Genomic DNA, 13,545 nt, shown 5'->3' with positions numbered 1-13,545 from the left:
AAAATGATTTTTGTTTTTCTTGGTAGATACCTAGTAATGCGATTGCAGCATCAAATGGAAGATCTACTTTTAGATCTTTGAGGTTTCTCCATGCTTCTCTCCAAAAAGGCTGTATTAGTTTGCAATCCCACCAGCAGTGTAGAAGTATTCCTTTCTTTTCACATCCATGCCAGCATCTGGTATTTTGGGACTTTGTGATGTGGGCTGACTTTTATATGGAAATTTTTATGTTTCCACTTAAATGAAGTACTGTACAGCTTCCCTTTGGAATATCCAAATTGTTACTGTCATACTCTTGCAGTTCAGGGCCATGATAAGTAAAAGGATTACTTGAACACAAGCACTGCCATGCTGCTACACTCAATCTGATAACCACAAAAGCTGCAAGGTGACTAACAGGCAGATAGTGTATACAGCAGGGATACACTGGACAAAGGGACAGATCACAAGGGCAGGATTCATCACACTTCTCAGAGCTATGTTCAATTTAAAATGAAGTATGTATTTGGGGGATTATTGTATTTAATATTTTTAGATTGGAGTTAACTCTAGGTAACTGAAACCATGGAAAGCAAAATAGCCAGTATAGGGGGCAACTGTATGTTTTAACATTTGTTGTAATAAATAGTTAAAAAGGAAAAAAAACACCATGAAGATAATGAAAGACAAGTCACAACTGGGAGATCTTTGCAACATATATTACTGGCAAAAAGATTAGAATTCAGATTGTGTAAAGAGCTACTACAATTCAATAAAAAAGGAGATCAGGTCTCCACCCCACTCCTACCCTAAATAGGTACCTGATAGAGGAAAAAATCTAAAGAAATATCCAACCACAAGAAAGTATCATTTCATACCAACTAGATGAGGAAAAATTTAAAAAGTCTGACAATATCACCATAACATTTATACATTGCTGCTTGGAGTATAAATTGATATAATCAATTTAGGGAAACAATTTGGTGTTCTTCAGTAAACCTAAAGATACACAACTTCTATGGCCTAGGAAAAATATGTACCAGGAGACATGGGCAAGAAAATTCTTAACAATAAAAACTGGGGAAAAAACTCCACTGTCCTCTAACAGTAGAATGGTTAAATACATTGTGTATTCTTGTACCATAGAATACAGTAGTGGAAAAATGAATTACAAGTCTATGAATGTGGATGAATCTCATTAACAAAATGTTGGACAAAAAATTCACAAAGTAATATTACAGTATAATTCCTCATATATAATTTACCAATAAAAGTAAAGAAGATCTTAAAGCAGCAGTTCTCAACCTGTGGGTCATGGCCCCTTTGGGGCTCTCCTGCATATCAGATATTTACATTACAATTCATAACAGCAGCAAAATTTCAGTTATGACGTAGCAACAAAAATAATTTTATGGTTGGGTCACCACAACACGAGGAACTGTATTAAAGTGTTGTGGCATTAGGAAGGTTGAGAACCACTGTCTTAAAGGTACAAACATAAGAAGTAAATCTATAAATAAAAGCAATAGAATGACAACCACAAAATTCAAGATAGTGATTTTCTTTAGCTACAGAGGGAAGAGAATGAAAGAAGGAAAGGGCACACAGGAACTTGAGCATATGGTAATCACACATGTTGGTTTGGCCAGACAGTCTGATTTGCTTGGCAAAGTCCTAGTTTGCTGATTTTCCTAGTATGCTAACTAGGAAAATAACTAGCATTCTCTTTCACTCTCCAAATTGCCACAGTGTGGATAATAAATGTTATGTTCCTACTTTTTTTTTTTTTTTTTAGATTAGGTTAAAAATGTCATGGAAGTAGGCAAAGTTTTTTTTGACAGATGTGATGCCTGTAGACAAAAAGAATGGTCCGATCTACCCTTGGGGAGGAGCTCCCTCGGTAAGGACAGAGGAGCCAGAGGGCCTCAAGGAAGGTGTTGGTTCGGAAGATGGAGGAGACAATCTTCCCGGTGGCGTTGATGGTGCCCTTCACTGTCTGAGCTGGACTCAGAGTGGCTGCTCCCAGAGTAGGCGCCCAAGCCTGGGAGGATGCCAATACAGACCGCGGCCGAGGGGCAGTGGATGGAGGGGCCACTCAGGGAAGGGTTTCCAAGAGACTTGCAGGACGAGGCCTCTTGATTTTTGTCATCTGGGGCAGGGTCTGGTTTCAGTCTTTTCACACTGTTGCCACTTTCTGAGCTCTTAACGCTTCACAGCTCCTGCCAACAGCTTCGCCTGGGAGAACTTGTTCTTGTTTTCTATGGATTTCACAGTCACTTCCTTTTCCACTTTCTTCTTGTTTTCTGAAGAAATTCCAACCTTCTTGAGATTATTTCTGTATTCTGTCAGTTCTTTCAGTTCTTCTCTTCTTTGCTTTTCTATTAGTTCCGGCTGTGGAGAAACTTCGTCAAGAAAGTTGGTCTCATCTTCATCTGAGCATCTCACCAGGTTTGAATTTGAACTGCTCCTCCCGCTCCCGCTGCTTCCTGTCTTTCAGTTCCTGCAGCCTTTCAGATAGAGACCCAGGGTCATAAACCTCCTCTGGACAGTCTTCTGGATCTTCAGGTTTTCGAACTTTCTCCCATTCTTCTTGCCTCTTTTTGCGCCGTTCATCTAGTTCTGCCTGAGAGACAAACCTCTTTTTGATAACAAGGTTACCGTCACCCCTCCATCCGTAATGGAACACTCAACCTACCAGCGCGCGAGAGGCGAGACCCCCTCACGTCGGCGGCACCTGCCCCAAAGCGCCAGCACAAAGTCGTCGGCTCATTAAGAAAAAAAGAAAGGAAAGAAAAGAAAAAAGAGAAAAAAAAAAAAAAAAGAAAGAAAATAGCCTTTGCTTTTGTATTCCTTTTGACCCTTCAGGGCTTCCTGTTCCTCCTGTTCCTACTTTGTTTTTGTTTTTGCTTTTTTTTTATTGTTGGGGATTCATTGAGGGTACAATAAGCCAGTTACACTGATTGCAATCGTTAGGTAAAGTCCCTCTTGCAATCATGTCTTGCCCCCATAAAATGTGACACACACTAAGGCCCCACCCTCCTCCCTCCATCCCTCTTTCTGCTTCCCCCCCCATTTTTCTCCTTAAACTGGATGGATAGATAGTACGTAAGTCTTCATTGTATTGCTCTTCTTTATAACACACATGTAATTTATATAACTATTCATTTAGAACTAATCAATTTTTAGGACCCAAATAAAACTTTTTATAGAGAAACTCATTTTTATAGGATGTGGAGGTAAAAAAAAAAAATCAATATGCCAGTGAAACTCATTATTGATATTACTTCATCCTCATAGCAAGACTTTTAGATGAGTATTATTATATGCATTTTACACATGAAGAATCTGAGGCATAAAAGCTACACATAACTTAGCAAAAGTCATAGGTAGGAGAGCAGAATTTGAACCCAACCAAGGTGACACCAGACTACATGCTCTTAACCACCATGCCAGAGTCCGTAACAGATATCTTTTTTTTTTTTCTTTTCCAGACAGGATTTAGCTCTGTTGCCCAGGTTGGGGTACAGTGGTGCAGTCATGGCTCACTGTAGCCTTGAACTCTTGAGCTCAAGCAATCCTCCTGCCACAGCTTTCCAAGTAGCTAGTACTACAGGCATGCACTAGCACACTGAAGGCTGGTCTGGCACTGCTGGCCTCTCAAGAGCTTGTCCCACCCCCAGCTTCCCAAAGCACAGGTGTGAGCCAACATGTCCACCTACAATGAACATTCTTAACTTCTTTTGTGCCATGGAGCTCTTTGGTAGTCTGGTGCAGCCTAGAAAGCCTTTCTCTCAATAATTTTTTTAAATGCATAAAATATAATACCAAATATAAATAAAACAAATTATATTAAAATACAGTAATCAAAATATTTAACATGTATACATGTGCTTTTTAATTAATGCATTAAATAACAAAATTTAGGGGAGCATCTGATGACATCTATAATTTTGAAGTAATGAGCTCCAATTGTATTTACAACTAATGATGTTATAGGAAAATATTTGTGATTTTCATAGGTGAAAAGTCTCCGGTATTTTTAATAATGCTGTGGTTTATTGTTTATACTTACAAGTGAAGTAAATGCTAAATTTCACTTAGAAGTTAGCAAAACTTAAGGCCATAATATTTTTCCCACCCAAATGCATAGCCATCTGTCTATGCTCTTAATTCATAGATTTTCTGACATATGTTCTACCTCAGAGAGGTCATATACCCTACCCCACTTCCCATTTTCTGCTTTGGAATTATACACAAAAATAAATTAGTTTATTAGAAAATGTTTTCCCTTGTAGTGAACTTGAGTAAAGGATGAAAAATGGAAATATGCTAAAATAACCACACGTACATACAGACAATGGGAAGGTTGGAACTGCTTTACAGAGTTTTATGCAAGGGATTTTAAATTGGTTCCTAACATGTACTGACACAGGCAATTCTTCATAAAAGGATTCATTATTGACACCACAATGCCCTACAGCAGGCGTCCTCAAACTTTTTAAACAGGTGGCCAATTCACTGTCCCTCAGACTGTTGGAGGGCCGGACTGTAGTTTAAAAAAAAAAAAAACTATGAACAAATTCCTATGCACACTGCACATATCTTATCTTGAAGTAAAAAACAAAACGGGAACAAATACAATTCACACTGCTTCATGTCCTCAGTTTGAGGACGCCTGCCCTACAGTATACTATTTGTCAATACCTGTAGCAGTGCAACAATCAAAAATGAAAATTCAAACAGCTGGACACCTTTTAAAAGTTTTATTGGGCTAAAATCAAAATACCTGACACGTTTTTGACATGCCTTTCTCATGATTTAATGTCCCAGCAGAACAACTGGGGAACCTAATTCTGACCAACAAGGAGGAATTGCTTGGCTAATTGGAAGTGACAGAAACCTTGGGAGAAAGCAACCACATACCAAGGATAATTATAAGAAGGTAATATGGGCCCTAAAGAATAGTGTCAAGAAACCTGAAGCCAACAAATGAGGAGAGACTTGCAAAAAATGCTAAAAGAAGACAAAGAATAGGCCTTTTAAAAATCAGCTCAGAACCAGATGATCAAGGAAGGGGAAAACCCACTTGCAGCTTCTGGTGTAAGGTTAGAACTGACAGAGAATTCACATTTCCCTACTATTTGCTTCATTTTCTACAAAGAAAACTTGCAAAGTGGGATGACATAGTAGAAAAAACACGTGTTTGTGGGGTCAGACAAACCTAGTTTGAATTCTCCATTTTAACACTGTTAAAATGTATGGTAGGCCATTGTTTTGCACTCAGCTCATGCACTAGCCCTACCAGACCAAACCAAAATTCCAAGTCCAAACCCAAACTAAGTTTTATCTGACCTTCCAAGAAATCAGGATAGAGATGAACCAAATCTTCAAACAAGCCGGTTTTAGCTAACATGAGAAGAAAGTCCCCTCATCATTAACCCTATAAGGAAAGTAACTTTGAAATGACCAGTCCACTTTTTGTTCCTCATTTCTGCCTTCATTATCCTTTTTCTGCCTAGAAAGACCAACTCCTCTGCTTATCTTATCAGAGCACCTAGTCTATTTTATAAAATGAGATGCTGCCTGATTCTAGAATCACTAATAAAAGCCAATTAGATTTTGAAACTAAATTTGTTGAAATGTCTTCTTTTGGCAACATTAGTAGGTACGTTACTTTGAGTCTCCTTGTCCCCATCTATAAAATGGAAATAACCATATCTTTCTCATAGAATTATTCCAAAAAATGGAAATAACACATTGAAAACATTGAGCCGGGTTCACAGTGGTTATTCGATAAATAACAACTTGTTAATATTACTCAAAAGAATAGTAAAAATATTGACAAGGATGCAATATTGTTCTCATATAGAAGAAGAAATTATAAGAAAGTACCTGTATTTTTTAGATTATATCATGGTTTACATTCTAGAGGCTTTGGAGGATGGAGTACAAATGAGATCTGAGAACAATAGTCCCCATCTTTGAGGAACGCGAAAAACAGAAGAAGCCCTACAATGCTAAACGCGGGGAAATGTCTGGCTTCAGGATGAAAGACAGAAATCTTAAATCCTGAATTACTGGCTCTTTGACTAAGTGACTTCTCTTCCCATTGATGCCATATTCATTTGGCCCAAAGAAGGAGAAATTAGAAAAAAGCGATTAAAACAAAAGAATTGATTGCATTTGCCAAAGAAATACATACAACAGGGTGGCACTTGTGGCTCAAAGGAGTAGGGCACCAGCCCCATATGCTGGAGGTGGCGGGTTCAAACCCAGCCCCGGCCAAAAACTGCAAAAAAAAAGAAAAAAGAAAAGAAAAAAAATACTTACAACAGAGACACAAGTCTTGAAAGCTAAAGTGATGGAAAAAAAAAACCTTTGAATTTCCTCAAAGGTCAAGAGGCAGAGCTTAAAAAAAGGAAAATGCTATTTTAAAGAAGATGTACTAGGTTGAATGGTGGTCCTTCAAAAGATAAATCAGGTCCTAACCCTGGAAACTGTGAACGTCAGCTTATTTGGAAAAAAGAAATTTTGTAGATGTAATTAAGAATCTTGAAATGAGGAGATCATTCTGGATTATCTTCTGGGCTATAAATTCATTGACATATACTTCTTTTATTTTTTTTTTAGATGAAGCACAGCTATTTATTTATTTATTTATTTTTAAGACAGAGTCTCACTATATTGCTCTGGGTAGAGTACCGTAGTGTCACAGATCACAGGAACCTCCAACACTTGGGTTTAAGCGATTCTCTTGCCTCAGCCTCCCAAGGAGCTGGGACTATAGGCGCCTGCCACAATACCTGGCTATTTTTTGGTTGCAGTTATCATTTTTGTTTAGCAGGCCCAGGCTGGGCTCGAACCCACCAGCCTCAGTATATGTGGCTGGCACCCTCCCCACTGGGCTATGGTGCCGAGCCAGAGAAGAGGAGAGGGAATGTGACCAGAGAGGCAGAGATTGGAGTAATGTGGGCAAAAACAAGGAATGCTGACAGCCACCAGAAGCTGGAGGAGGCCAAGAATGGATTCTCCCTTAGATCCTCCAGAGGAAAGACAGCATTGTTTCCACCTTGATTTCAGACTTCTGGCCTCAGAACTGTCAGAGAATAAATTTCTGTTGTTGTCAGCCACTAGTTTGTGGTAATTTTGTATAGCAGCCCTACAAAGTTAATGCAGAGTTTAAAGAGAATCCAGTAATATCTGTAATAGACTTGTGTATTAGGGTTCTCCTGAGAAACAAAACCAATAGGAGATGCATATTGTTAAAGCAAATTAAAATGGAGACTGCACCTGAAGAATCCCTGAGCAGACAAAGCCATTTAGACCTCATAATTTAACCTTGCTTGATTTGCAGACACAGGGAAACTTAAACTGAGCTATCTCTTACAAATGAAGATATTTTTTTAAAAACAGAACTTAAGTTCAACCAATCAGAAGCAGCCAAAAATCTTGTAATTCTCTAACTAGGGACTGTCCAAAGGGATAGATCAAATAAGGCAACTGTATAACTGTAATCAAAAAAAAATTTTTTTTGCTCTACTTCCATATACTTTCTATAAAAGCCCCCCCGCCTGTGTTCCCTCAGTGGAACTCTCAAACCACTTTTGGTGTGGAGTTGCCCAATTCATGAATTACTACTTAAATATACTCATTAAAACTTTATTGTGCCTCAGCTTATCTTTTTAAGATAGATTAGATAGATTGATAGATAGATCGATATAGGCAGACTAGCAATTTTTATTATGGAAATTGGCTAATGCATTCATGGAGATCCAAGATCTATTGGCTTTAAGCTGGACCCAGGAAAGCCAGTGGTGTAATTCCATTCAAGTTCAAAGGCCTGAGACTCAGGGAAGCCAATAATGTAATCTCTAATTCAAGGCCTGAGAATTGGAGGGTAGTGCTGGTGTAAGTCCTGGAGTGTGAAGGCCCAAGAATCAGGAGCTCTGCTGTCCACAGACAGAAGATGGGTGTCCCAGCTCAAGAATAGAGCAAATTCATCCCTCCTCTGCCTTTTTTGTCCTAGTTGGGTGTGCCCCTAAATAGGATTGTTTGGATAGTGCCCATGCATAGTGGTGAGAGTAGAGCTTTTTACTCAGTCTACTGATTCAAATGCTAATTTCTTCTAGAAATACCCTCACAAGGCACCCAGAAGCAATGTTTTACCAGCTATCTAGATATCCCTTAACCCAGACAAGTTTACATGTCAAACTAACCATCACAATTAGGTTTTCCTGGGTTGGAGTGAATAAAAGTTAATGAAACAGGTAGTGGGAGGATGGAGAAGGTTGAAGGGACTATGTGAAACAGAGTGGAGGTAGCAAATTACAAATCAGTCTCTACTCTGACAGATTTCCCAGGTTTGAAAGAGACCTGGTAGGGTTACCAAGCATTACCAGAACCATGAAAACATGTGGCAGCCAAACCACTATCCAAAGATCCCCTGAAGAGTTTCATAGGCTCAGAGAAAGCACTTCCGTTTGATTGATAAATGCTTCCCACTCCTCACCTCCTTGATCTGTAGCAGAAGTAACAGCTGTATGTGAGTACTTTACTCAATTCTATCCAAACTACTCAGAGGAAAAAGGACTTTTTTCTTTTTTCAAGCTGCCTTAAAAGGGAGAAGAGAAAAAAGGACTTTTCAGTAGTCCCAAGTAGTCACAGATCCTCAGAAATGCAGGAAAAGATCATGGATACCTAAAGGGGTCCCTTCCAGTGATACAAGATGGAAATCAATTCAACTGAGATTCTCCAATACCTATAATCCCCAGTCAAGACCAGGTGGATTCTTGGCAAGAATCTAGAAAGAACTATTAAAGTGTGCTCTGAGAACATTTATAATCAATGCAATACAGTATGGAGTTACCAACAATAATTTACTTCAGTCTAATTTTCTTCTTAACAAGGTCGCTATGCTAGTCTTCCAATAAAATGCAGTAGACAGTATTTATCTGAGCCCATGAGGTATTATTGATATTTTTCATCATATACTTGTAAATTGTGAGGGGAGGCTTCATGATATAACCTTCAGAGAATGATTTAGCACCCAAAGGGTACTGACTCATGCTTGTCAGTCAGCCTATCTAAAGGTTTTTGTATAGATCCACAGTCCCAATTGGGTCAACATTGTATGTCATTGATTTGAATGAAGATATAGAACCCAAATCTTTGCCTGATTTAAAGTTGACAAGGATAGGGTGTTTGTTTTCCTATCCAAACTTTAAAACAGCTTGATGTTAACTTTGGACTAAATTCTAGATAATTAGAATTGATAAAATTATGAGTCTATGGATAGAGTCCAACAAACTAGTAGGGATTTTTAAATTTATTAGCTCATTTAGATGTCACAAAAATATGGAATATCTACTCTTGTAAATGTCCATGTTAGGCTCCAGAATAATGAATGAAGTATTTTCCTTAGACTGCAGGACTTTAAAATCTGATGAATAAAACAGACATGTAAAGAGATAAAATAAACTATAGCATAAATATTAATCATAAGGTATTATATTTAGTAAAAATTAAAAAACAAGTACATTTAATTGTGTAAGATGGACAGAAACCAGCATGTACGAAACACCTTTAGACATTTAATAAGCTGGAAAAAATTTATCACAAATGAACACCTAAATACTGCTGGTACTTTATAAAATAGTAGTTTTGTGGAAAGTTATTATGTATAAGCCAAATTGCTGTACTATTTGATGCAGCAATTTTCTTCTAGGAATTTAAGAAATAATCTTAAAGTAATACTTGGCTATTTTAAATTGCACATGAACTTTATGGACACACTGTATATTGATAAAGTTGTAAAGAAGTGTATAATGAAATTATTTATAAGAGCAAAAGAGTTTTAAGATGAATAGTTAAAAAGATGATATAGCCATATAATAGAACATCCATCATAAAGAATTATATATCTAAAAAAGGGCTTTCTGGAATATATCATAGCATATTATATTCAACTAAAAGTCTGGGGATCATGGTTTTTTACTTTAAAACCTCTTCAACATTTTGAATTTTGTAGCATATTCATGTAACACATTCAAAAAATAAACACAATTTTAAAGTGAAGCATTCAGCTTAAATTTTTAAAAACACATTTACAAATATGGTTTAATGATCTGGTTTAATGATCTGAGAAAATGCTCATACTAAATGAAAGGTAAAGATATTTCATTATTTCCTGCAATGGATATGTATAATTGGAAAATGTATAGACTCCAACTGTATCACTAAACATATTTTGTTCAATATTTTGCATCATAAGAAATCGGAGACTGTCTTACAAAAAAGCAAATAAGATGATGAAACAGCTCATCATAGAAAGAATTGAAGGAGAGTGTGAATGTTTATGCTGGAATAGATGTGTGAGATCGTGATGACTATCTTCAAGTATCTTGACATTCTGCTACATGGAAAAAGGACCACACTTCTACTGAGGGCCTCAGACTCATTGGCAGCAGCCAGCATAAGCCATTTCAGCTCAATGTTAAAACAGAGACTTGTTCACTTGTTTATAGGCCATTACAGTTCAATGTTAGGAAACACATCCAAAAAAGAACAGCGCCAAAAATTAGTACCTTCCCAGTCACTGAAAGAATTTAAACAAAGCAAATCTCAAAAGATTGCATATTGTTTGTTTCTTTTCATATAACATTCTTAAAATGCAAAAATTATAGTGATGGAGAATAGCTGGGTGGTGCCAGGGGTTAGAGTTAGGGAAGAGTGTGACTATGAAGAAGTAGCATAAAGGAGTTTCTCTGGAGTGGAGAAATAGTTCTGCATCTTGATTGTGGTGATTACCACATTAATCTATTGTATATGATAAAATTTTATAGAACTATATGATAATAATAAGTTTATTTTTAAGGTTTGGAGAAGCAAGGAAATGTATCAAAAATGAATAAACATTTTTGGTTTTATTGACTCCTTTTCATGTTTGAACTTTTCATGCAAGTAACTGTCTTATGATTTATAATGTGCAATGTTTTTCATGTGAAAATTTTTTCTTATCGAAGAATGCCATAGAAATAAGAGTGCAAGTTATAATTATTTGACAAAATGATTTTGCTTCTTCTTCTTACAGAAGTGAGTGGTAAAATGTGGGAGTAAATTCAAGCAAAGCTCACTTTTATTCATATAGTCAGCCCCACATACAACATTTCAGTCAATGACTGACCTATATACAACAGTGGTCCCATAAGATTATAATGGAACTGAAAAATTCCTATTGCCTACTGACACTGTAGCCATCATAATGTCATAGTGAAATGCATTAAAAGTGTATTTGTGGTGATGCTGGTGTAAACAAACCTATTGCACTGCCAGTCATGTAAAAGTCCACCACATACAATTATGTTCAGTATATAATACTTGATAATGATATGTGATGACTATGTTATTAGTTTATGTATTTACTGTACTATACTTTTTACTTGTTATTTTAGAGTATATTTTTTCTACTTATTAAAAAAAAAAATAACTGTTAAACAGCCTCAGGCAGTTTCTTCAGCAGGTATCCTAGAAGAAGGCCTTATTATCACTGAAGTTGACAGCTCCATGAATATTATTGCCTCTGAAGAATTTCCAGTGGGACAAGATGTAGAGATTGAAAACAGTGGTATTGATGCTACTTCTGACCGTGTGTAGGCCTAGGCTAATGTGCACATTATCTTAGTTTTTAACACTAAAGTTTTAAAAGTAAAAAAATAATAATTTTTAGAAAAAAGTAAGCCAGGCATGCTGGCTCATGCCTATAATCCTACTACTTTGTGAGGCTGAAGTAGGAGGATCCCTTGAGGCCAGAAATTTGAGACCAGCCTGAGGAAGAACAAGACTCCATGTCTACAAAAGGATAGAAAAATTAGCCAAGTATGGTGGCACTTGCCTGTAGTCCCAGATACTTAAGAGGCTGAGGCAGGAGGATAACTTGAGCCCAGAAGTTCAAGATTGTAGTCAGCTGTGATGAAACCACAGCCTGCGCGACAGACCAAACCCCTGGCTTAAAAAACAAAAACAAACAAATGAAAAAAACCTTATAGAGTAAACATGTAAGGAAAGAAAATATTTTTGTGTGACTGTAAATACATTTGTATTTTAAGCTAAGTGTTATTACTGAAGAGTCAAGAAGTTTTTTAAAACTTTATAAATAAAACATTACAACAACAAATCAAAAAAATGATATACCACAATCAAGTGAAATTTATCCTGGGGATGCAAGGATGGTTCAATATCCACAAAACAAAATATGTGATACATCGTATCATCAGAATGAAAGACAAAAATCATATGATCATCTCAATAGGATGCAGAAAACATATGATAAAATTTAACATCTTTTCATGATAAAAACTCTCAACAATTAGGCATAGAAAGAACATACCTCAAAATAATAAAGGCTATTGATGGCAAATCACAGCTACACCATATGGAATAGGAGAAAGCTGAAAGCCTTTCCTCTAAAAACTGTAACAAGATAAGAATGGTCAATTTCACCACTCATATGTAATATAGTATTAAAATTTCTAGCCAGAGAAGTTAGGCAAGAAAAAGAAATAAAAGGTATCCAAATTGGAAAATAATAAATTAAATTATCCCTCTCTGCATATTACATGACCTTATATTTAGAAAACCTAAAGACTCCATCAAAAAACTCTTACAACTGATAAAAAAAAAAATTCAGTAAAGTTGCAGGAGAAAAAATAAACATACAAAAATCAGTAGCATATCTATGCACAAGTAACAAATTAGCTGAAAAAAATCAAGAAAGCAATCTCATTTGCAATAGGTACAAAATAATAAACAAAACATCTAGTAATAAATTTAACCAAGGAAGTGAAAGACCTCTGCAATAAAAATTACAAAACACTGATGAAAGAAATTGAAAAGGACACATACAAACGGAAAGATGTCCCATACTCATGGATAAAAATAACATTGTTAAAATGCCCATACTACCCAAAGCAATCTATAGATCCAATGCAATCCCTATTAAAATACCAATGATATTCATCACAGAAATATAAAAGAAGAACCCTAAAAGATTCTATAGAATCACAAAATACCTCAGATAGCCAAAACAATACTGAATTAAAGGAACAAGGCCGGAGACATCATACCACTCGACTTCAAAATATACTACAAAACTATAGTAACCAAAACAATGTAATATTAATGTAAATACTGACACAGAGACCAATAGAACAGAATAGAGAATCCAGAAATAAATCTATGCATCTGCAGCCAACTGATTTTCAATAAAGGTGCCAAGAACATACAGCAGGGAGAGGACTTACTGGGGGAAAAAAACAAAATGGAATAAAGACTTTAATGTAAGACCTGAAACTAACCACTAGAAGAAAACATAGGAGAAATGCTTTAGGATATTAGTCTAGACAAAGATTTAATGGCTAAGACTTCAAAAGAACAGACAATAAAAGCAAAAATAAACAAATGTACTATATTAAACTAAAGAACTTCTGCATAGCAAAGTAAACAATCAGCAAAAGGAAGAGACAACCTGTTTAGCAAAAGAAAAAATTCACAAAATATTTATTTGACAAA

The 13,545-nt window shown here is 36.3% G+C and overlaps 1 pseudogene; it reads right to left on the bottom strand.

The window, feature by feature from the left end:
* Positions 1-1,789: 1,789 nt before the first annotated feature.
* Positions 1,790-2,659, bottom strand: LOC128591073 (PSME3-interacting protein-like; annotated as a pseudogene).
* Positions 2,660-13,545: the final 10,886 nt, after the last annotated feature.

Source organism: Nycticebus coucang, chromosome 1 (assembly GCF_027406575.1).
Source record: "Nycticebus coucang isolate mNycCou1 chromosome 1, mNycCou1.pri, whole genome shotgun sequence".
Taxonomy (NCBI): domain Eukaryota; kingdom Metazoa; phylum Chordata; class Mammalia; order Primates; family Lorisidae; genus Nycticebus; species Nycticebus coucang.
This window is presented reverse-complemented; position numbering and strand designations above follow the sequence as displayed.